Raw genomic sequence first — 26,119 nt, forward strand, 5'->3', positions numbered from 1 at the left:
TCTCAAGAGTAATCCTGGAAGAAATGCTCCGAAGAAAACCCCGGGAGCACCCTAGTCGAATCCCTGATGTAATCTCGGGAATGATCCGTGAAAGAGTCCCGGAAGAAATCAATTAAGGTATCCCAAGAAGAATTCCGATAGGAATCCCGTGGTTAATCGATAAACAAATCCCAGAGACAAATGCCGGGAGAAAGCCATAAAAACACTGAAGAAATCCCGGGAGAAATACACAGCCGAGTAGTAATCTAAATGTTTCCTTATAAATGTCTAAAATCCGAACTACAAGTCTTGTAAGTTGCCAAGATCTCGGTTAAAATTCTGAAACCAAGATTTGTACAACCGAGCTCGGGAACTAAAAGTGTGCATGCAGGAATAACGTAAGGAATCCCGGAAGAATCAATGGCGGGAGGAATTAATGTAGGAATTCCGGGAAGAATACCGAAAGAAATCCTTGTAAAAAAATGCCGGGAAAAAATACAAAAGAATGAACGAAGAAGTCAATGAAGAAACCCCGGTTGGAGTCTCTGAAGGAATCTCTGGAGAAATTTCTGAAAGAACCTCGGAAAGAATCGTGAACACCGGGAAGAGCCCCTGAAAAAATCCCGACAGGAATACTAGAAGGGATCCCATGATGAATCCTGAGTGGAATACTGAGAGGGATTCCACGAGAAATTCTGGGTCAAATGCCTACAAGAGGAATTAGAAAATAAAACCTGAATTCTTCGGAGAAATTCATGGAGAATTAACTGGAGGATTTGCTGAATATTTTTATAAATAAATCCCTGAGGTTTTGTGCGGAGACTAACATATCTGTGACTTAAATTACATCAGTAGCATGTAGTGCGGTAGTTTTTGACTGGCAATCTTTCCGATACATGGCTCTTGTACAGTTAACGGTTTTGTTCAAAACGCCGTCTTTATATTGCTTCATTGATTTGATACATTAGCAACAGTAGTTTCTTCACCTCGGTGCCACCTGCTTGAAGGATTTCTTACTCAACCCTCCTTTGGCATTAGGGTCATTTTTGGCCCAAAGCGTACACTACGCTAGCGAGCTGTCCCCAACGTGATGCAAAATGAAGGTTAAAATTACATTACCGAACTAAGTTTGGCCAGATAAACTTATTTATAGAAAACATTGTTTTGTTGGGCTGAGAAAATATCAGTAGTATAAATCAATTATACTACAACATCATCTAGTGAAAAAAATCCAACTAGAAATCAATCCTAAATTTTTGGGCCCATCGCCCAAACGGTGTGGAAAACACCGTAGTTATACAGTTATTCAGTTGCATTTACATCCGCATGTTTCGATTGTTACCGAAAAACTTTTCCTAGTCACGTTTTGTTCCTAAGGTGTCAATAACTAGACACATCACGTTTATGTAATCATTGACCTTTGACAAATTTTCAACCAACGATGAAAATAGGGACAAAGAACGAAACGTCGTAGCCAAGTGCCATACTTCACACTTCCAGCACTCTCCATTGTTGCCACTTCAAATCTATGCTTAGATAGATACCTACTTCCCAACTGCTCTGAGTATCATTACCCATAGTCACGATTTCCCTTCGTCACCCTGCATTCTGGGTACAACACCGTGTGTGATGAACGTGAAACTCGTTTCAACCACCTAAATGCGCAATTACTAGCTTGCACATGAATCCCTTGTGTTTGAAAATAATCCCAAGCTTCCCAGCTTCTATATGGTAGCCTTTACGCACGAGACTCTACCGAAACGCACCACTTGAATCATCGAAACGTCTCGCACTTTCTAGCATTTTCGCGCAAATTCTCGTTCGCTTGCGTATGATTTCACAACAACCCACGAGGTGATGCAGAGTTCCCAAAAAATGTTTGCAAACAAACTCCAAACGTATTGCGTCAGGCGTATCGGATCGATAATGGCAAGGGGGAAACGAATTCACTCACTGCTAACTGCACTAGGGAAAAGTATTCACACTTATTCACTTTATAGAGTCACTTGAAAGGAATACCCAACTGGAGAACTAGCTAACCGTATCGAACAAAGATCAAGACAAGACTGACTGTGTCGCGTGCAAAAGCTAGGCAACTGCCTCGTCTATAGCACTGACTGGCTGGCTCGCGCTTCTGATTGAGACCAAACACAATCTAATTGAATACGCCATGCCAACCACCAGCTCAACCCAACCAAACGGATGGCATCATATCGATATATGGAGAGTCAGTGAATGGAAGCAGTCGGATAAATGCCACAGAGAAAGTCGAGAATTTTCGAAAATACTATGTAAAATAAGATTACATATTTCCAATCGGATACATACAAAAAATGTTGTTTAATTTTACAAATACATTGTTTTTTTTTCTAATAATATGGAACTAGCTCATCAAAAAAACTATATACTTGTTTCCATCGGAGAACCAAAATCGAGAGGAACTGAGCGGCCTCAACAAATGACTGACAACGTATGGCTGAATCTAATAGAAGCCAGTATTTTCATAAGCAACTTCCCAAGAAACATTGATAGCTGAATAAGAGCTTATTCAGTTAAAATTTTTGAAATCAAGCTGAAAAGTAGTTTATTCAGTCGTTGTACAGCAAAAAATGTTTGTTGGATTATGGAGCCATTTTAAGGAAATCCTTGGCCATCCGGGAATAGCACTTTTGAATCATCTAATAGATCCTAATGCAACGTCCATATTTCAGCCATGAATGAACCACCACAATGTGTCTGGTGGAATCATACACTGAAAAAATAAATCACATATCACATGGAAAATTTCCATTAGTTTGGCTATATAACTGTTATTGGATTTTCCGATGAAAATTTCTTTGGAAATTTCACATGAAATCGATACGGTACATGGAAGTCATTAGGAAATCACATAACTTCTATTGGAAAATCACATAACTTCGCAAAATCTATGTGATATTCCCATAAAATTCAATGGATAAGCGTATGGAAACAGTCCATGTGAAAATCGGATGAAAACAATGTGAAGATTTTTTTCAGTGTATGTTGAATGGGGTGGTGTTGGTCCAAGCGTATAGTCGTCGTCACTCTGGGAACAACCGCACGAGTAGATAGCAGGAGACGACGCGGAACCACGGCAACGGGTTTATTGTGTATACACAACAACAACGCGGGACGGCAGTCAGTCTCAGTCAGTGGCTTCAAAACAAAGTGTAAACACATGCGTCGTAGAAAACTGTGGTGCTGTGGTTCTCAGACCAGACCAGTTAGGTACCTATTGAATCCGTGGTGTTTGTGCGAGCGAGCTCGATCATATGGTTGGCTAGGGCATAGATCAAGTCTAGATAGATAACTATAATTTTTGCAATTTTTCTTGTCCAGAACAATATTAATTTATTTTTTTTTAAACGGATACGTTTGCATCCAAATCACAAGTTATGGTTTAATCGCCCAATTTAAAGCCTCAATTTATAATTTGGAATAATTAAATCGTAATCCATATTTTAGCTATTTCCAATTTTATTTGAACGACATACATTAAGAACAAATTTTGAATCAGAAAAGTTTTTTAACAGCTTTCTTTGACCCTGTGGTGCCAAAGGGGTCATATCCAAATCAAAAATGAGTGTATCAAATCATCCATTCGATAAAAGTGAACTTTGTCTTCGGAAAAGTTATTGCAAAAATTTCTCCTCTACTGAGGAACAAAATGAGTAATTGGGTTTGAGATAACATTGACATCCTAGAATATCCTGAACACCAAGAAATCCAATCTATTCTAGTCTACACATACACAGCCATTCATTGAGAAAATCCTGGAAAATGATTTTTTCTTGTAATTATTAATGTTTGGAGTGCATCAGAAATGCATTACAAGCATTAAAGCGGCCAGGCCTACTGTGCAGCGTTATTTATTTTACCATATAGGTAGCTAATGAGCGGGGACATCTCGTACCAACCGCTCAGTTTTGTAGTAAGCTTGCTTAAGGTGAAACGGGACGCCGTGTTATTTTTCCTATCTTGCCTCTCTTTCTAACAATTTGCCTCGCGATTTTGAAGATGGTAATCTCGAGTTCTATCGCACTGAAGATGCTGAAAAACAATCAGCATATGCACTGCAAGTGAGCATACACAGTGATAGGTTTTTGTTGCAAAATATGAAGTAGAATCTGAGATTACCATCTTAGTAGCAACAGAGCAATGGTGGATATTTCCCCGACCGTCCCGTCCGCCCTTAACACACTCTGCGAAGGGTCTGCGGAATCCAAAGTAAGCTCGATTTCCTGCCAAAATGCGCCTCTGAATTTCTCTGCTAGTGTTGTTGTCGGCAATTACCAGTGAGCTCAAATACACGAATACGCGGTGATACCTCCCTAGAGCAATTTGCCATCTTGGACTCATTCTTTAGTCGGATGTACATACGTTTCCGCCATCGTCTCAAATTTGCGAGCTATAATATCTATATCATCAGCGAAACCAAGCAACTGAACGGACTTCATGAAAATCGTTCCACTCGTGTTTATCCCCGCATATGGTACCCTCTACCGTCTACCCCCGTTGGTTCGAACGACACCTCATGCAAACCAACGGGGTACATTTTTTAATTTGAACTTATTGTAACCCTGTGGGCATCGAAAAACACACTGGTGGTAACCCTTTTTCCTGTTTGATTCTGCGTTCCGTTTCACCCCGTTCCATGAGAAGAATGACGTTTGAACCATTTTTTAGTTTGAACGATGTGCAGATTAGAGATGACGGGCTTGGTGGTCTAGTGGCTACCGCTTCTGATTCGTATGCAGAAGGTCATGGGTTCAATCCCTGGCCCGTCCCTTTTCATCCTACTTTGTATCTTTCTATCCACTTCCTCACTCTCTCTCTCTTCTCTACATATACAACTCATGTATACAGTCCGGATTCGCTGGTTGGGTCACGACTGCGCCCCGATTAGCGAATCGTGTTCGTTCGTTGGGGCAACTGACAACTGATCAAAATGCTCTAGACACACGCAAGTGACGAGAAATACGTCACGGAACACTCACATACTTGCGTAAACGTTCTGTATACAGGAGCTGTGATGCGACGGCGGTCAGACGTCAAACTCGTTTTGACATTGACAGTGCTTTTTAGTTGGGTTTTGCCCCAACCAGTGAACATTCAACCATCGAGACAGCCCATCTAACGAGCTCTCAACGAACGAATCGTCACTGTATTCATATGTTCATAGCCATCGCTAGAACCAGAAACGAATTGGAAAAAAGTCGTTTCCCTCCCTTCCAATTTCCACTCACAGCACAGTGTATAGAACACCTACAAGTTATGCAACCAAAGCGTGCTGTGCCGCTTGACCTTATTCACCTCATTCACCATACAATCTATCACCTTACGAACACTATAAATAACCCCCTATCCATGGATCGCATCACCGACCCACACACTAAGATTCAGATGTTCCAGCTCAGTAATTTTTTCACTGAGTTCAGTATTTTTTCCATCTTTTTACTGAGTTTTCAACAGCAGATTTATTTCGGTACACTCGGTAATCGTATTTACCGTTCACCAGTAACGATATTTACTGTGTTTCAGTAACTTTTGACAGTTTGTGAGCTGAGCTCGGTAACTCATTTGCAGAATATCCGCAAAATAAATAACCGAGCGTACCGAGTTAAATCTGCTGTTGAGAACTCAGTAAAAAGATGGGGAAAATACCGAGCTGATCTTAGTGTGCAACGGTGACTCCCAGATCTACCATCCTTTCCGTCTAACAAATACCCCAGTCCGTGCTGGTTGTGGGGATGCAGAGGTGATCTCGGTCTTTAGTAGCAACAACCAACACACTCTAACATTCCTTTCCCTTCCTAACTGACTATAAGGACGTGGCCGGCACCGTTATAGATCCAAAAATGTATGAGCTGCTAGAATTGCACTTTGAGAATAAGTGGAGTGTCCCCGCCCTTATTCATTTGGATCTCAGTACAATTGGTACCAGCTCAGATCAATCACGGAGTAGCAACCATTGACATGTATAGTCAGATTTGATCGTTGATGATGATCGTTGAACGATGTGCAGATTAGAGAAGAGGAGGACTAGGAGAGAAAAAGATTGTATGCATGATAAGTAAAGTGTTCCACATTTATAATCAAAATCATAATTTTCTTTAACTGATAAATTATTAAACATCAGTACCGTGATTTTGGGTGAAATTGGTCAGTGGGGTGAAATTGATCGACGAGAGGTCCATTTTTGTTTGTTAAAAATAACGTTTTAAACTTAAAACAAATTGTGGAAAATGGCCATCATCTTGCTCAAGGGTTATCGAATGATGAGATTACATGTTTTACAGCCAATTAGTTACATATTTCGGTATTAAGTTCAATATTTTCCGAAACTGTGTGTTAGGCGATCTTCATAGACACTTCCAAACTTTTGTTTCCGTAGTTGTATCGCACATGTAATGTACAGGGGATGGCCAAAATGTTTGGGATAGGCAACTTTTTTTTCTCTCACAAAAAAGTTGAACATGCAATAACTTTTCATAGAGCGCATCAAAAAATCTCAAATTTTGACTGTTTGTCAATATTTCGCAAAGTTAGAACCGTTTGGATAAAACACTATTCTTTAGACAACTCATTTTTGAGTAGTCATATCTCGGAAACCAGTGAACCGAATTGCATGAAGTTTTGAACGTACACTAACAATATGTAAATGGTTTAAAAACTATTAAAACATAGGTACTTTTTAAACGTTGAAAAAAGTTATCATGGATTGACACTTTTTGGATTTTTCTTGAAAAAATGTATTTTCTTTATATCAATGTCAATAAATTTTAGTGTTGATATCCAAAGATTTTCCACTTCTGTTCTCAATTTACCTCTAATCAGATATATTAGAGCCTATTTAGATTGAAGGAAGAACACATTTAATATTTTTTGAGTGGTATTGTAAATTTGACTTATTTTCCTCTATATGGGTAAAAATTTCAACCCGGTATAACTTAACTCGCCGTGAGAAAATATTACATTTTATAACGTCGTATTAAGAATCAATATATTGTTGATAAACGTTAAAAAATTCATTCAATTCGGTAATCTATGCATAAAATTGCATTTATTCGGAAGTACAATATTGATACACATAATTAATAAGAAAATTGCATACTTTTAGGCAATTTCTTTGGATTTATTAAACTTTAAACTTAAATAATTAAAAATATACTAAACATGCAACAGTTTTGCATAGCTTTTCGCATTCTGGGGTGGTTAATTCAGTTGGAAAAATAATTTTCAGCACTTACAAAGGCATTTCACTGAATGATCAATTTCACCCCGAAAGTGAAATTTTCGATTTTCTATTTAAAATGATATTTATTATAATAGAATGATTTGCTGTAAAACTTTCCACCTCATTGACTGATGAAACCCATGGTCGTACTTTTTAAATCATTGAATTTAACCATATCGACAAACATGCAAAAATTAGACGCAAAAAACTGCGAAAAGTGATCAATTTCACCCGAAATCACGGTATTTAGAGGTAGTAAGTAAGCATAAATAATGAATTGAGTTGCACTCATCCCAATGAATTTTGGATGAGTTGCGAATTTGGAATCACCCGACGTCTAGATTTCGATTACCCTGTGAGGTTATATCGTGAGTTGACATAATTCTGATGGAATAATATGGATTATGTAATAAGTATTACAGGGGATAGACAAAATGATCGGGACATGTAAAATTTTCACTTTTAAAAAAATGGTCAAATAGCTGTAACTTTTTGAAAAGTGCATCAAAAAATCTAAAATTTTCACTGTGAGTTGATCAACTAGTTGTGTATCAATGGTCCAATTTTTGGAAAGATCGGGCTATTTTACATGAAGTTAGAAAGATTCTAGAAAAAGTCAAAATTATTCGATAGCCAACTTTAAACTGTTATATCTCCGGATTCAATGAACCAAATGCAATGAAATTTTGAGCGTTCATGACTTATATGATGAGCTTTGCAACACTTTTGACATAATCTAATATTGTTCACAAGGAATAAAATCATAGCGTTTAGATTATTTTTCTGATATAATACCACATTATCGAAAATTTCAACATCGCTTCAAAGTTCGAGATGGTAACACTAGTTTATAGCATCTTTGAACTCGGTAAGCTGATGATCGTTTTTGGTGTAGAATCATGCCCTGAGTTCAAAAAAACGCGAAGGAAAAAAAATACAGCAGAGCGGAATTTTTTCGACTTTCCATACAAGGTTGATGATTTGAAATCGATGTTTGTTCTATTTTTAAGCAAAGTCGCTCACTTGACACATCTCATTCTCCGTAATCAATGCTCAGATTGAGCTGATTTTTTTACTGTAACACGCCTACATATGATTTGTCAAATAAACGTTGAGAAAGATATTTTAAATTGTTTTTATTCTTATCGAAAAAAAATACATTTCTTCAAATATTTTTTGAAAAATTTGCTAAAATTTAAGGAGATCGTTCCCAAAATTCGCCATTATTTTGAATGTCATCATTCTGACGCAAAACCTGCATTCAGATGATCGAATGGTATTATATTCAGCTTTTAATTTTTGGAAAAAGATTTAAAATTGGTTGAACAAAACGCAAGATATTTGAATTTTGAATTTTATTAAATTCCATATTTTAAAAAGTTGTCAAACTTAATATTGAGCTAAAACTCAAAAACTGTTCTACTTTTAATTTTTTGAAGCACGGTTTCGAAATCAGCGCTTAATTATGTTTCAAAAATTTTGGTCGTTGACAGAAGTTTACGACTTTCGTTTTATTTTGTAGACTAGTGTTTATTTGAATTCGCTCGAATTGACTTTAATATGAATATGTTTTGAAAGGAAGTAACAAAACAACCGGCATCAAATTTGAAAAGTAATGGGAAGCATTTCAAAATTAGACCAATTTACTAAAAAATCATAAAATAAATGAAATCGCTGTAACTTTTTTCTTGTTAATAATTTCAAGTTAAGTTAAGCGTTTTTCAATGCTTATTATATGCGTCATAAACGCTCAATATTTCATTGCATTCGATTCACTGAAGACGGAGATACAACAGTTCAAAGTTGGCTATCGAATAATTTTGACTTTTTCTAGAATCTCCCTAACTTTATTTTGAATAGCCCGACCTTGACCAAAATTGGACCATTGATACACAACTAGTTGATCAACTTACAGTAAAAATTTGAGATTTTTTGATGCACTTTTCAAAAAGTTACAGCTATTCGACCATTTTTTGAAAAGCGAAAAATTTGCCTGTCCCAATCATTTTGTCCATCCCCTGTAATTATGTTTTGTAGCTCATATTCCGTTTCATCGTCACTCAACGATAGAGATTTACGGAAGCTTGTTGGGAAATATAGAGAGTTGAAGTGAAACCGATATAAGTAGTCAACAAACTAGACAATTAAGAATAAACGTTAATAAATTTTCGTAGCTTTTAGCTCTCACACCTGATAACGACAAACTAAGGTGTTTGCTTAAAGGACTTCTCAAACCCCACCTCTCAGCACCCCTCGAACTCTCTTACAATCGGTGATAGACGGCGGCATAAAATTTGAGAAAGTATCTTGTAGGCAGCGTTCAACTTGTCGCTCTTTTTATAGAAAACAATATACATTAAAATGGGTGTGGTTTACCAGCCCAGGCTTAAGCGCCTTTGCTCGCTCTCGGAGTAGCGTGTGATTTTGGATATAGTTTATATTCATACGAATTTGAATAACCTTCTTAATGAATATGGAATAATTCGTCATTTTTTGGGATGTTGTAGGCATGGGTTTCAAACTGTTCTGAAACTCAGCACTTTAAATCTACAGAAGTAATATTGCTCATTTTAGCAACAAATAATTTGTTACATTGCATAACCTGCTGCAATAGGCTATATTCATGAATCTTTTGGAAACTTGGAAGTCACTCATTGGTATTAATAGGATAATGCAGGTTATCCCAACTAATTTGGAATTCAGAACCACAGATCTATACTCGTAACAGAAGATATACCCACTATGCAGAGTAACATCGCATAATCAACTAAAAATACTGGACCTAATAAACTAAAACAACTGCAAAAAAGTCTACGTTCTTTTATTCTTTTAGAATTTTCTGCAGGATTCATTCAGGGATTTCTGCAGTGATCCCTTTGATGATTTCTAATCTGATCTAATCTAATTTAAATCTAAGAATGCTTTGAGTTATTTCTTAAGAAATTCCAGACCCCTTCTATAATGGACTGTGTGGAATACTAACTTTCTCTTTCACTCTTGCAAACATTTTGTTAACACCAAGGCCAAGAAACTCCAGAAGTTTCTTGTAGAATTCCCAGGGAGTTCTGGATGACATTCTTCCAGGATTCCTAAAGAGGTTCCGTCTGGGATTACTGCAAGAGCTTTTGTCAGGATTCCTCCACGAAGTACTCCCGAGATTCTGCCACAGAATTTCACAGTGATTTCATAAGAAACACCTCCTGAGACTTCCGGAGTTCAGAAATTCCTTCAAAATTCCTTCCGAAATTTCTCTAGCAATTAATTCCGAGATTCCTCCAGGAATTGCTTCTAGGATTACCCCAGCTATTTTTCCTGGGATTAATCCGGAATTTTCTTCCATGATTTCTCCACAAATTAATTCTAGGATTTATCTTAGGATTTCCTTTTGTGATTCTTCAGCTCCATCTGTGATTGTTTTAGGGGTTGCTTAAGTAGTTCCCTCTAGGATCCTTTCTGGGATTCCTAAAAGGTTACTCCAGGAACTCCTTTCAGGAATCCTCCAGAGAGGATTTCCAAGGATTTATTCCGAAATTTCTTAAGGAGTTCCTGGTATCTTCCAGGATTCCCGCCCTAGATTTTCCTAATAGAATGAGATGCCTGCAGAAGTTTTTTTTTACTTGCAGTAGGTATTCCTGGAAAATATACCTGGGAATTCTAGGAATTTCACCCAGGATTTCTTCCGCAATTCCTTTAGGAGTTCTCTCGGGGATTGTATCAGGAATTCCTTCCAAGATTGCTACAGAAACTCCTTCCAAAATTCCGCCTTGGATTCCTTCCAAGAATTTTATGCGAGATTCCTCCCGGAGTTCCTTCTGGGATTTTTTCAAGTTTTCTTTCTGAGATCCTTCCAGAAATCCTACAAGAGCTTCTTTCAGTATTCCTACAAGAACTCCTCCGGGATTTTTCCAGGGGCTTCTTCCGAGATTATTTCAGTGAGTACTTCTGTGATTGTTTCAAGCATTCCGAGAATTTCTTCTGAGCTGCAGTCAAGAATTCAGCTTTTGGATTTTTTTTTCAGGAACTCTTCTTCCAGGATTCATCTAGGAACTTTTTTGTTTTATGTTCTCCAAGAATTCCGTTTGGAATACCTGCAGATCCTTCTGCAATTCCTCCAGAAGTTCATTTTTGAATTCTTTCAGACGTTTCTAATGGACATCCTCCAAAAGTTTATTAGAGAGTATTTTGCAAAATACTTCCTGCAGTTTTTATATATGGTATTCTTTTCATTTCATTTCATATCATTTCATTTCTTTATTTCGTCAATCCAACGTAGACTAGTACCAAAGAATAAAAATATAAAGAATGCCCTCTCTTGTCTTTTTCTATGTAAACATCAAGCGACAAGACAAGTGGCGCTCTCTAAGCGTTTCAAGGTGGAAGCTCTATGTAACAGTGTTCGTGATTTGTCATGAGAGAAGGTGGTGTGCGTATGTTTTGGTATCCGCATACAATCAGTAACGCACACTACCGCATGAAGCTTGAACTTTCATCCGCAGATAGCGCTGCGGTATTGTCCCCCCGAGCATCAGCGGAGTGGGCTTTCTTGATATTCTTATTCTTTGCTAGTACATAGACGTAAACAAAACATATACATAAATTTTGTTTTCTATTTCTATTTAATGCATTTTATTATTTTTTCCTATTTCTCATCGTAATAGGCTGTTTTATCTCACGCAAGTCTGACAGGAAAAGGCCTAATTTCCCGCACCAAATAAACAGTGCTGTAAGGGTTCATTACAGCACTGATTTGCGTTGCGTAATGAACCATTACAGCACTGTTTTCAGTTTTAATCAACTTCTTGATGCTTTCTGGACGCAGTTTTGAAAAATAGTGACAACTACACAGTATAACCTGCTATAATCAAATTTTCTTAAATAAGGCTATGAACACCAGTGTGCAGTTTGATGGAAAAGTTTTGTTAAAAACTAACCTCAAGCGGTAATTTATGAAATTGCAAAAAACGTTGTACGCAACTCGGTGCAGAACTCGATTTTTCCAGCACTTGTCGTAATTATCCAACTCGGCAAGCCTCGTTGGATAAATGTACGACTCGTGCTGTAAAAATCTTCATTCTGCACCTTGTTGCGTAAACTACTATTTTATAGGGGTCTAAAAAGTAGTTCGTTCAAACTATGCGTGTCTATTTCTGTTATTATTGAAATATTGTTTCAGATTATGCCGAGACATTGTAAAGTCAATCATTTTGCAATGTTCATTATAGATTGACATCATTTGATTAATTGGTCCAAATTTAGCGTAATCCGTCCGATTATAACAAGTTTTAAAAGGTGTTCGACTACGAAGACGCCGTGTAGGCGTATTGAAATTGAATTTAGATAAAACTTCAGATGAGTTAATTCGTTGCGAAATAATATCATTTACAAATGAGATCATGGCGATCTCACGACGCTCTTTTAATGTCTGAATGTTAATAGGCATGCAGCGTGCTTCATATGATGGAAGAGGAAATACTGTGCAACCTAGTTTCCGAAGAGCATATAATAGGAATTGTTTTTGTACTGATGCTATCCTGTCGATATGCGTTATTCTGAAAGGGGACCAGACAATGCTGCAATATTCCAGAATTGACCTCACATAAGAAATGTACAGAGTTTTTATTGTATACGGGTCTTCAAAATTGTAGCTGAAGCGTTTTATAAACCCAAGCATATTATTTGCTCTATGGATGATCGTATTGTAATGGTCTGTGAAAGTTAGTTTAGAATCCAAAATAACTCCTAGATCCCTAACTCTTTCACATGTTCCTACTTCTTGGTTTCCTAGAGTAATTGCGTTAGTAGGTGTGCTTAGTTTTCTGCTAATTCCTAACGATGCTCCTGCAGGATTTCAGATTTCTTTGAGGAAAATCCTCCAGCAAATTTCTTCTGGTTACAAGGAATCCCACAAGAAACTCCTAGAGGAGTTCTGGTACATGTTTGTGGAAAAATCGCGAAGAATTGCTAGAAGGAATCCCGGATGGAAAGTCTGTGGAATCCCAGAAGAACTTCCTGGAGGGGTGTTACCGTGTCGTCATCAAGTCATAAAACAGCACACTTTCCCCGGCACGCGAAACCCACAAAATAACTTCCCACATGTTGAATTTAATCATACCACCCATGAAAATCTGGCGACATTATTCGAAAGCTTCGGAAGCTGACGAAATTTTTCTAAGTCTGAAGCGTAAACAATAAGGCCACGAAACGCCGAAGAGGATTTCCTAGTGGTATTTCTTTTGATTTCTTCACGAATTTCTCACTGGCAAATTCTTCTAGAATTTTTCAAGTCTTTTCTGTAGGCATTTGGTTCTATAACATTCACCCGAAAACCATTTACCCGAAACACATTCACCCGAATGACATTTACCCGAACGTCATTTACCCGAATGCGACATTTATCCGAATGCGACATTTACCCGAATGCGACATTTACCCGAATGCGACATTCACCCGAATACGACATTTACCCGAATACGATACTTACCCGAAAAATGCGAAACCGTGGACTTGATCTCCATATGATTTGTCAATAATAAATATGTTATGGCTCGGTGTTATACAGCCGGCTTTCGTTAGACCTTATAACCGCGGTCACCAAAGTGCGGCCCGCGGGCTGCACGCTATGTCCAGTTCTCTATGTTGCCGTAGAATTCCTTGCAATGTTACTTATGGATGTTGTCCTACTCCCGAAATAATCAAAAATAACGTGTTGAATGATTCGCAAATCGATCACGGTGTTGCAATAGGAGCAGTTGAAAAATGGGATTGAGGATCACTGCCTTATAATTATCAAGCCAAGTGATCATCAAGCACTCTGGTACAGGACTAACTGACGGTCAAAATGCAATTTTAATTTGAGGATTTTTTAAAGTTTTGTTTTTATTTTTTTTTAACGTCTCCACATTACAAGCCCGAACGCCAACCCGAAATCATTCGGGAGGTCGCCTAAAAAGTGTTCACTGTGGACAATTTATTAGAAGTTGATAAAACTTAATCAGTTAGAAAATGGTAATCCTTGGGCAATCTTTAGCAACGTTGTGATTCATGAGAGGTTTACGTAGAGGAAAGAATTATCATAAGTTAAAATTGCATAATAAAAAGAAATAAAAATATTAAGGGATTACGGAAACGTAAGAAGCAAATGCAATGCATTTAAGAAAACTGCGATGAAGGGTTGCTGATTCAAACAATTTGCCTGATATTCAGCGTGCAGAGCTGAAGAGCTCAGTATGCTTACCTAACCGGCCTTTTTTGAAACTATTGTGTTCTCTTAAAATATGCTTAAACATATGCTATTAGCGCTAATTCCAAATCATATTTTAATAAATAATTCTCCCTTCTTTTTATTATTGGCTGTTCTTTGGAACTATAAAATGCTGTTACAATATAGTTGTTGAAGTTTTTATTTGAGAATACTTTTTATATCTAGCTATGAAAGTTCTTTCGAAGTTATAGCTATTTCTTTGAAAGCTATAAGAATTTAAACCTGATATGTTTCCTTCTTTTAAATGTTGAATGTTCTTTCAAATAGACGATCTTATAATCATACCCCCACGAAGTTCGTTTTCATTATAATTCATTTAGTACCGAATTCTTGCCTCAGACCTTGTCAAATGGCTAGCTTTCTGATAAGTGAGAATGCCCGAAAAGACATCAAGCCATTCGGCTGAAAATTTTTATGCCGAAAGCCACAACTGAACATTTGAGTGTAATGACTTTTCCATTACCAAGCTATTACATTTTAACAACACAGGCTGCTTTGAGCTACTTATATACATTTATATACTCGCTCACAATTTAGCAGCCATACTGCAAGTATTCTCCACTTCTTCTAATATTTGCCTTCTTTTTAAAATAGGCTGTTCTTTTTAATTCGCAGAGTCCAACTGTGTACTGTAGCTGAGTTGGTCGACCGAACTGGAAATAGAGACTATTTTTCGAGTTGGAATGTTATATACATAGCTTATTTGCAGACGAACTTCTAACTCCATGAAAGATTTGTCCTTCTTTGAATAATAAGCTGTTCTTTGAAGTTAAGATTTACACAATTGAATGGTGGCCAAATTAGCAATTTGATCAGATATTTTCTTTTTTTTAGAATAGACTGTTCTTTCGAGGCCTGCTAATCGATCGATCTATATTTTTTTTGGCCTAATGACCACTCTGTTAGTATGCTGGGCTTACTATCCATTTCTCTACCTATAATGGGGTAATGACCCATTCGTGGATAAAGTCCTATTCGGGGTTATGGATTTCGGGCCGTGCCATTAGGGGTAATTTGGTAGAGTTTCTTTTACAGAAATAGTGTTAACCTCACTAAGTTGTTTGGTGGCCAAACTATTCCTATCCATCGGAGATTTTTCCTTCTTCTCTTCAAAAGCTGTTCTTTCGAGTTGTACTGCTGCATATTTTATTGGCGTTCGAACTACTAACTGTATATGAGTTTTTTCTTCTTTCGATCATAGGATGTTCTTCTAAATTACATTTTCACAGGATTGAGTGATGGATTCCAAGTCTACACCTAAAAGTTTTCCCTTCTTTTAGAAACAGGATGTTCTGTATTGTGAACAAATTGCAAACTTTTTCATCAAAGTTTATTTTTCTAATGATATGTTGATTTGCCGAGGGCTGTTCTCTAATTGATTCGACCTAGTGACCATTCGGCCTACAAATAGAGTTTTTCTCTTCTTTAAATCATAAACTGTTCTTTGCTTATCGAAAGAACAGCTTATGAATCAAAGAAGGGTAAATCTCTAGAGGGAATGCCAACAGCAAACACAAAAAATATCAAGCTGCAGTGATTAGTTTTATTCAGGTGTTTGCCCTGTGAATTCCTATCGCGGATCATTTCTGAGAAAAAATAATAAAATGTGTTTTTGAGGAATTCGACATTAAACATATTTGTCTGAGCCGCAATACAAAATAATACATGTACTTTTTACATTGAACAAAACAAATTAACTTTACTCACAAAATCATAATTTATGCAGAGTAATAAACTATTCGGGTAAATGTCGCATTCGGGTATGTGTCGCATTCGGGTAAAAGTCGCATTCGGGTAAATGTCGCGTTCGGGTAAATGTCGCATTCGGGTATTTGGCATTCGGGTATATGTTACATTCGGGTAAATGGTTTTCGGGTAAATGTCTTTCGGGTAAATGGTTTTCGGGTAAATGTTATAGAATCCTTGAATACTAACAGATATTTCTCTAGAGATCTCAATACGAATTCTTCCAATGATTTCTTTAGGCACTATTCCAGATTTTTTCCAAGAATGCCACTAAGGATGGCGCTAGATAATTCCTCGGAGATTGCAATAGAGTTCCATCAGAAATTAGTCAAGAGATTTATCCGGGAACCCCTCTAGAGGTTTGTACAGAAATATCTTGCGAGTTTCCTACAGGATTTTTTGTAGAGTTTCGTCCTGTAATTTCTCGGGTAGTTTCTGCAGGAATTCCTACAAACACTTCACCTGGAATTTCGACAAGGATTTCTCCAGTGATTCATCTTAGGATTTTTTGGAGGTTTCTCTAGGGATTTTTCGACAGAGAAATTTCTAAAGATTTCTCTAGGAATTTTGCTCAGTGTTGTAATTAGCATGCTTTCCCGTTACTGGCATAACCGCTCCCAGTACGTGTATGTCCTGTACACGCGGCAGGGGATGCTTTCGGCTTAGAACACTTTGGATAAGTTGAAAGGCAGCGGAAACAGATGCTCCGCTTCCGTTGCAGTCTACTGATACAGTCTGATATAGCTGTGTTCAAGTAGGGAAGAGAAATAAAAGATTGAATAGTTATGTTGTGAAATGCAAAAGAAAAACTACAGAGAAACAGACGTATCACTTTAAACAAATTTCATTAAAACCATCGTTACGAAAACGCAATCGCCCAATGCTAAACGTACTGTGTTTAGCTGGGCGATCACTAGGTGGCGCTAGTGAGCAAACGTAAAACAAGAGTAAAAACGATTCCAGCGCCGCGAATGATTAATCGACCAATTACCGAATATTTGAATCAACCCTTAAAAAGGATGGAAAGCGAGCAGAGTTTGGCGTCTGTTTCTCTGTGGAAAAACATTTGTTATGATTTAGCACTGAATATTCACTCAGCACTCCAGGCAGGAATCAGCACCCACTTCAATTTTTGAACACAAAGCACCACCACCCAACCATCTCCTGGTTTCCAAGATATGACAGTTCAAAAATTGGTTGGCTAAAAAATAGTGTTTTACAAGAACGGTTCTAGCTTCGCAAAATATTACCCAATTGAGCTAAAACTTGTACCAATGATGTGCATACAAAAGGTTGACAAACAGTCAAAACTTGAGAATGTTCGATGTACTCTATGAAAAGTTACGGCTTGTTGAACTTTTTTTTTGTGGGAGAAAAAAAAACAGCTGCCTATCCCAAACATTTTGGCCACCCCTTGTATTACCTAGTTTTACAAAAATTCAAACTTCTCTTTATTTCCATCAAGAGACGAACCAGCCAAGGGCTGAAAGTCTCTCTAATAAAGACAAATCAATCAATCAATTTATTTCCATGAGGTGCGTGTCGGATAAAACAATGAGCCGATGCACACGAGCGTTAATTGACGCTGCGTGAATTCACGCTGCGTCACCGCAGCGTTCCTGTGGGGCATGCGTTGACATTGCGTGCCGCACACGGTGCGGCGCGGTTGCGGTGCGGCAGCGTTGCGTTCTCGTGTGCATTCTCCCATTTGATTGTGTGTAACTCAAGACGCACTTGCGTGCACGCTGCGTTGCCGCGCCGCCCGTGTGCATTGGCTCTAGACCACCAACCATTTTTCATACAAAATGGCCAAGTTTGACGATGTGGTGATCCTCGGTTTCTAGCGAACCGATTTGGCTGAAATTTTGACAGTCGCCACAAATTGACCACAAATAACCATCATTAAAATCTGGTATTATTGTTTTGTCGCATCGTATATTTGCAACTTTTAAAGTAGTGAATAGAACTCAATCAATTTCAGTCAAAATTTTAGCATAATCGGTTTACTAGAAACCGAGTAACATATTGTCAAACTTGGCCATTTTATATGAATAGGACCGGTGGTCTTATTTTTTTGTCCAACACTGTATATAATCCCCCCAAAGGGCCCATATAGCCGAGGCGGTAAACGCACGGGTATTCAGCATGACCATGCTGAGGGTGACGGGTTCGATTCCCGGTCGGTCCAGGATCTTTTCGTAAAGGAAATTTCCTTGACTTCCTTGGGCATAGAGTATCTTCGTGCCTGCCACACGATATTGACGGACGTCCACTAGCAGAGTATAGTGGGATAACTCGGATTAATCGAAGGAAAAAGGGTAATAAACGCGATTAAACTACGAACGAAGATTTATTAACGTGTTATTCGTACAAAGGAAAAACGGAATGAGTGAAAATTTTGTTTTTGCTCTGTTGGTAGCAACGAGGGAATGCACGGTGGTTATTCTCTTCCAACACTCCTCCTGAATTACCACCGAAAGTCCTTATTTCGATAGTCCAAGTCGATCCACAAATGTTGTCAGCATTGTAGGCCCTAACGGTTTCGTGAGGGCATCTGCGATCATTTCAGCTGACGGGCAATACTGTAGAGTTACGATCTTCCTTTCACACAGCTCACGGATGTAATGACTCTTCGTGTCAATGTGCTTAACTCGACCGCTGCTGCGTTCTGCCTTGACGAAGCTGAGACAACCTTGGTTGTCTTCAAAAATGGTGGTAGTCTCCAGTTGAGGTTCATCTAGATCCTTGAGCAATCGTCTCAGCCAGACTGTTTCTTGACACGCTAGGGACAAGGCATTGTATTCTGCTTCTAGAGTAGAGAGAGCTACGCTGTCTTGCCTTTTGCTGACCCAGCATATCGGGCCCCCACCGTAGAAGAACACGTATCCGGTTGTTGACCGCCTTGAGTACTTGTCTCTGGCCCAGTCAGAGTCGACATAACCAGTGAGAACCCATCCATTACCAGGGCCAAACCTCAGCTTGAAGTCTTTCGTCGTCTTCAGGTATTGCACTACTCTTCTAGCTGCCGTCCAGTCCATTTTATTTGGCTCGCTAACCTTTCTGCCAAGAAGGCCAACACTTACCGCAATATCTGGTCTTCCGTTTACTGCTATGTACAGCAGTGCTCCCACTAGACTCCGGTAGAGCGAGGTGTCTTGGAAGTTCTTGCTGTCAGCGTTCTGAGTGATGTACCCTGTATCCATTGGTGTTCTAACCGGCTTGGATCCTTCCATGCCGAATTTTTCGATCAGACTGTCGATATACGCTGTCAATTGCATCGTGTAGTACTCACCCTCTTTAACGATTTCGTGGCCTAGGAAATATCGCACATTTCCGAGAGACGTGATGTCAAACTTCTCCCGCAATTTAACGAAGACACGATCAATTTCGGCCTCTTCTGTGCATGCCATCAGAAAATCGTCTACGTAAACAAGTAAGTAGATCACAACGCCAGAACTGTTGAAAACATAGAGGCAAGGATCAGAACCACGCTGTTTAAAACCGATGTCCAGTAATGCTGCGTGTAGCGCCTTATTCCAGCACCTCGCTGATTGCCGGAGCCCGTAAATGCTCTTCTGCAACTTGCACACGAACTCCTCCTGTCCAGGTGCTGCAAAGCCAGGGGGCTGCCGCATATATAGCTCTTCTTCGATCCTTCCGTTTAGGTACGCTGTTTTAGCATCGTATTGCTTCACCAACATACCTCGTTTTCCTGCCACTGCTAGCATCGCTCGTAACGTTGTCAGACGGGTTACGGGTGCAAATACTTCCGTGTAGTCAACGCCGTACTTTTGTGAATAGCCCTGAGCTACTACCCTTGCTTTGTATTTCATCACTTCACCAGCTTCGTTCTTCTTAAGTTTGAAAACCCACTTTGCGCCAATCAGTTTCTTTCCGGCTGGAAGCCGCTCTAGAGTCCACGTATCGTTTTCTTTGTGTGCCTGCATTTCTTCTACCATCGCTTGCTTCCATTCAGGAGCCGCCAACGCTTCGCGGTAGTCGGTCGGCTCTTCCACGCGAGTTGCCAATCCAACGACGAAATCATCGTACCTGGTTGGCAACACGCCGCGCGTAGCACGGTTCGATCTTCTTACTTGCTCTTCTTCTCCGTAATACATATCGTCTTCCAGTTCAAATCCAAGAAAATCACTTTCTGCGTCTTCATACACTTCTTCTTCGGGTTGTTCAGGTGCTTCTGCCACTATTTCTTCTCGATTGTGCATTACTTCTACTTCACATTCGCTGCTCGGAGCTGCATCCACTTCCACCGGCTCTTCAGCGCCGTTGAGCTTATCTGCTGCCTCCCGCTGTTCAGAACCATTGCCCAATTCAACGAACCGAGCGTCACGACTGATGATGATCCGGTCCGTGTTGCGATTGAGGAAGCGGTATCCTTTGTGATGCTCAGAATACCCGACGAAGATGAGCTTCTCGGCCTTTGGTTCGAATTTCTTGCGTTTTGCATCCGGAATGTGGACGTAAGCCTCACATCCGAACACACGAAGCTGCTTGAAGTCCGGTTTCTGCCCTGTCCACAATTCGTACGGTGTTCGCTGTACTGCTCGTGACGGTAGACGGTTCTGGAGATGGACCGCGGTCATTACCGCCTCTCCCCAATAACGTTTGGGAAGTCCTGCGTCGAGCAGCAGACAATTCGCCATTTCTTGCAAGGCTCTATTTTTTCGCTCGGCCACTCCATTCTGCTGTGGCGTGTATGGAGTGGTGAACTGATAGTGTATGCCTTCAGCCTTGTAGAAGTTCAAAAGATCCGTTCCGATATATTCGCCCCCGCCGTCCGATCTGATAGCCCGGGGCTTTCGGCCGAACAAGTTTTCGACCGACCGAACGTACTCTTTTATCTTGTCTGCCGCGTCGCTTTTTGATTTAAGCAGGTATACCACGCAGTACCGTGTACAGTCATCAATCATGGTCATTAGGTACTTATTTCCGGCGTACCAAACCTCGTCACGCTCCAGCAACGTTTGCAGCAGCAGACAATTCGCCATTTCTTGCAAGGCTCTATTTTTTCGCTCGGCCACTCCATTCTGCTGTGGCGTGTATGGAGTGGTGAACTGATAGTGTATGCCTTCAGCCTTGTAGAAGTTCAAAAGATCCGTTCCGATATATTCGCCCCCGCCGTCCGATCTGATAGCCCGGGGCTTTCGGCCGAACAAGTTTTCGACCGACCGAACGTACTCTTTTATCTTGTCTGCCGCGTCGCTTTTTGATTTAAGCAGGTATACCACGCAGTACCGTGTACAGTCATCAATCATGGTCATTAGGTACTTATTTCCGGCGGGGGTCGGATTGTCCATTGGACCGCACACATCCGTATGGATCAGATCCAGAGGTTGCGATGATTTGCGTTCAGTGATCTGCGGGAATGGCCTGCGAGCCAATTTTCCTTTCAAACAACATTCGCAGACAACTCGCGCGCCGCAGTCTTTAATTTCAAATCCGCTTACCATGTCGTTTTTCTTGATCACACTTACGATGTCCATGTCTCGGTGGCCCATTCTGCGGTGCCAGGTGTGTTGACACTGTTCGTGGTGGTTGCCTTTCACAGCCAGGCACTCCTCAGCTTCCTTCAGCTTATACTGGCTACCCACCGTTTCGCCAACTGCAACAACGGAGCCTCCCGCCGTTCGGATTTCACAGCCGCTTGCCGTAAAAGTGACCATGAACTTCTTCAGTGCTAGCTTCCTGACTGAGATTAATCCACCTTCCAGGTTAGGGACATACAATACGTTATCCAAGGTGATCGCGACGCGTTTTCCTTCGCCGTTAATGCCAAAGAATACTCCAGATCCACAGCCGGCCGACCGAGTCTTGGTGCCGTCGGCTAGAGTCACATCGACTATGACGTCCTTCTTGAATTCGTTGAAGAAACTCCGATCATTAGTCATGTGGCAGGTACAGCCACTATCCACCGTCCACGCGCCAGCAATTGCTCCTCCTGCAACAAAACAAACCGCACCATACACAACAGTATCGTCGCTCACTTGTACAGGTGCTGATTCGGCCTGAGCTTGCTTCGCATGTTGGTCCGACGTCGCTTGTTTCGATTCACTTGGCTTGTCACTCTTCTTCGCCGCAAGAAATTTCCGGCACTGGCGGCGGAAGTGACCCGGTTGGTTGCAAAAATAGCACTTTTTCTTATCAGGTTTCTGCGCATCCACCTTCATGGCTCTTTCCGCTCCAACACCGCACGATTGCTGGCTCTCTCGCTTCTGATTCTCATCTCGCAGTCGTGAAATCACGAAATCCATTGTCAAATCGACCTGGGGACGATTTTCGAGCGAAGTAACAAAGCTGTCAAATGACCTCGGCAAACTTCGTAGCAGCATAATGATCCTCAGCAACTCCTGCAGCTCAACACCAGCGTTATCAAGCTTTTCGAAAAGATCCTCCGTTTGTTCGATGTGCCGCTCGACGTCACCACCTTCTTCCAAACTAAGCGCGCAGAGCTGCCGCAACAGAGATGCTTGGTTCCCAATCGTCGCCTTGTTGTGGTACGTTTTTAGATTGTCCCACATTTCTCGCGCAGTCGTCGATTTCTTAATGAACCGCAGCTGACTATCTTCGACAAAGAAAGCGATAGTAGCTCGAGCCTTTGCGTCATCCCTCTTCCACTGCGGCAGCGTAGCATCCTGCTCCTCGGGTTTCGCAGTAACGATGACGTACCAAACCTCGTCACGCTCCAGCAACGTTTGCATTCGATACTGCCATGAAGAGTAATTTGCACCACTGAGTTTGGGAAACACGACCTTCACGTTGTCCGCCATCTTCCCGTTTCAATCGCGCGCGAACAGTTCTCGGAAAATTACTTTTTCTTCCGGATTTCTCGACGATACCGCATGTAGTGTTCAGTAAAACACATTTGGTAGCTTTGGATTTCTATACATAAGTGACGTTTATTCATCCTACCTCATTCATAGCCTACTACATCTCTCCTTATCTTTAATAAAATTTTAATATTAATTTTACATTATTTCATTCTAATTATAACCATGTGTGTATCTACAGATAATGTTTTATGAAATTATGTTTTCAATACCTATGGTTGACTAATTTCCAGAATACTATCTGACGGGACTAATTATAAATTTGCATTAATCTGCATCATCCTTGGAATCTTCTACATCATATTTCCTGTTATGAGGCTCGCTAAAGATGAAGATGAGAGTTCTTGAATCTGGTGAAAAGAGGTATTAATTAATATTTGAACACCAATATTTATGTATATTATTTTTTTTTCCTCATTATACTTAGCCATCACTTCTATATTTCTCCCTCATTTTTTCCAAATAAACTGATTATAATCATGAATAATACTTCTTGTTTTCTTGAACTTCTGTTCAATGGTTTGCTGAAATGAGACTTAGAATTTTAACTGTCATATATAAATAAAGAGTCACATTAAACAAATTAATAACTTGACTCTTATAGTAGACTATTGATTTGCTAAATTTATTGATTTAAGCATAGATTCGTTTTATGGTCAATATGGTGTTGTTTTCTCTTGTGTCAGCCGTCAAATTATTTTATTTCGCAATATACTTTCCAAGAAACGGGCCGGACGATTCGTTTTATTCCTTCGATTCATTCTTGAGCCGGGCCGAATTTCAACGATCTCCCTACGTTCTTTTTTTTTCAGAAATGGACCAGGAACATTTTCCTCTTCATTTCATATGGAGAAGTAGACCGGAATCAGTATTCCCTTTACTCTCTTCTGTTTACCAAGGAGCGGACCGGACGATCTGTATTTTATTCCTTCATTCTCTATTTGGAATGGACCGAATTTCAACAATCTCCCTTCGTTCCTTTGACAGAAACGGACTGAGATTTACTAATCCCCTTCGTTTCATACGGAGATGTAGACCGGAATCAGTGTTCCCTTTACTCTCTTCTATCTACCTAGGAGCGGACCGGACGATCTGTTTTATTCCTTCATTCTATGCATAGAATGGACCGAATTTCAACAATCTCCCTTCGTTCCTTTGACAGAAACGGACTGGAATTTACTAATCCCCTTCGTTTCATACGGAGATGTAGACCGGAATCAATGTTCCCTTTACTCTCTACTAATCAACCAAAAACGGAATTGGAGAATTGTGCTATTCCTTCATTTCATCATCGAAATGGACCGAATTTTCTCAATCTTTTGAGTTCCTTTTACAGGAACGGACCAGGAAATCCTATTTCAATATAAATTCTTTTGTTTCAGATGTAGACCGGAAGCACTCATAGTGTTTCCTTTACATGCATTTGTTATTCATTATTCCCTCAACTCACTTATGAAACGAATTTTCACAAATTTTCTTAATTCGTTCTACAGAACCGGACCAGATTCTTTTTTTTCTTCTATGCTGTGTTTCTCTATGGAGAAATATACCAGAATAACTGTAGTATTCTCTTATCTCTTAGCAGTAATTCAAAATCAGACAGTATTGTTAGTAGCGCTATTTTATTTCACAAAATCAATGTTTTAAATATGTTTTTCTACGAGTTATAATCCTTTTCATTTCTAGTTAGTTAGTTAGTACATCTGAGAATGGAAACCATATCTGTAGCAAAGGCTTATTAATATTCCTTTCATTCGCAAGAATACCAATCTCAACGATTAGTGGACAAACGCACATGTTCTTGATTAATCTGAACTTTCCGCAATCCAACAATGTTAGAATAAATAAATAAACCGTGAGGACTTGTAAATTAGATTTGTGTAGTTACTTTCATATTCAATTGAATAGACAAAACACCGCTTACTTGATTAAGTAAATAAACATAAGTCTTATTTATCTTGTCTGTTACTTTTCTATTCATTTGTTTGAATAAATTGCACTTACTCTCCTTTTCGAAACTACTGGTTGGACGAAAAATATCTCGATTATTTGTCATTACATTTAAACACAATGTAACTTTACTAATTTACATCATGCTCAATAAAGTGAATGAACATATTTTTACTAATCATTCCTCAAGAATTTGTATTGTTTTGGAACAAATGGATCAATGCCCATGATTGTGGAATTCTATTATTACATTTAATTCAAATGAAACTGCTTCAAACTTTAATGATTTTTATTGTGCTTGTTGAGGGTGTAGGAATATGTGCAAAATAGATGAAAGTAACCTTCCGTAACTCATGTGGTTGGCCGCCAGCACCACGCTAATGATGAATACAATAAACGAGATTTTTCAACGTTTTGTACAAAATACAACAGCGCGATCACTCGAGGCTTTAAATCAAACCGTATAAACTATTTATTTTTATTCAAACTTCTCGTCGAATAAAAACAACTAGAATAACCAACGACATAGCATTTTCTTGAACGGTAAATTTGGTATGTCAGGCTCCTTTTTTTTCTAAACCATAGAAGGATAATCTACAAATAAACACCCTGATATCAAGGATAGGGTAGTGTGGGGCTACAATAGTAAAAACCAGTACTACTCTTTCCTGGTACCCACTAAACACATTCCTATTGTCGCTAAACCCTACGTCATGTCAGGCTCCTAATAAAATGCAACTTCCTAATAGAGTGCATAGTTTTCCGTTCTTCAAAATCGGAATCATAATGTCACGTCAAATTCTCATAACTCTCCACACTAATTCATATAATCAAAAAAAATATCTTTCAACGAGTTATTATGTTTTTGTTTTATCATATTAAGCTTAGAGTACTGATGAAAAATTTCATTTTTTTTTTTTTTGGAATATTGACCTTGGAGGTAATAGTAGCTTCTTGTAGTAAATTAATCTAATTAAATCGAGCATACTACACAATGAAAGGTTTCAATACGTTAGCCGGTAGTTTTGCACCTTAAATCGGTTATATGTAAAAATATTAAAGCTACGCTTATTTCAGCTT

The 26,119-nt window shown here is 39.3% G+C and overlaps 1 protein-coding gene across 2 annotated transcripts in view; it reads right to left on the reverse strand.

Moving 5' to 3' along the window:
- LOC109403570 (T-complex protein 11-like protein 1) overlaps positions 1 to 26,119 on the reverse strand; it is a 48,144-nt gene that overhangs the window by 19,377 nt on the left and 2,648 nt on the right. The window contains exon 1 of one of the 2 annotated variants that reach the window (XM_029861575.2): positions 1,934 to 2,130. The exons of the other annotated variant lie outside the window; for it this stretch is intronic. The gene's annotated coding sequence lies outside the window, so the exon portion shown is untranslated. Of the gene's footprint in view, positions 1 to 1,933; positions 2,131 to 26,119 lie in introns of those variants that run through there. 2 annotated transcript variants of the gene reach the window in all.

This window comes from Aedes albopictus, chromosome 1 (assembly GCF_035046485.1).
Source record: "Aedes albopictus strain Foshan chromosome 1, AalbF5, whole genome shotgun sequence".
Classification (NCBI taxonomy): domain Eukaryota; kingdom Metazoa; phylum Arthropoda; class Insecta; order Diptera; family Culicidae; genus Aedes; species Aedes albopictus.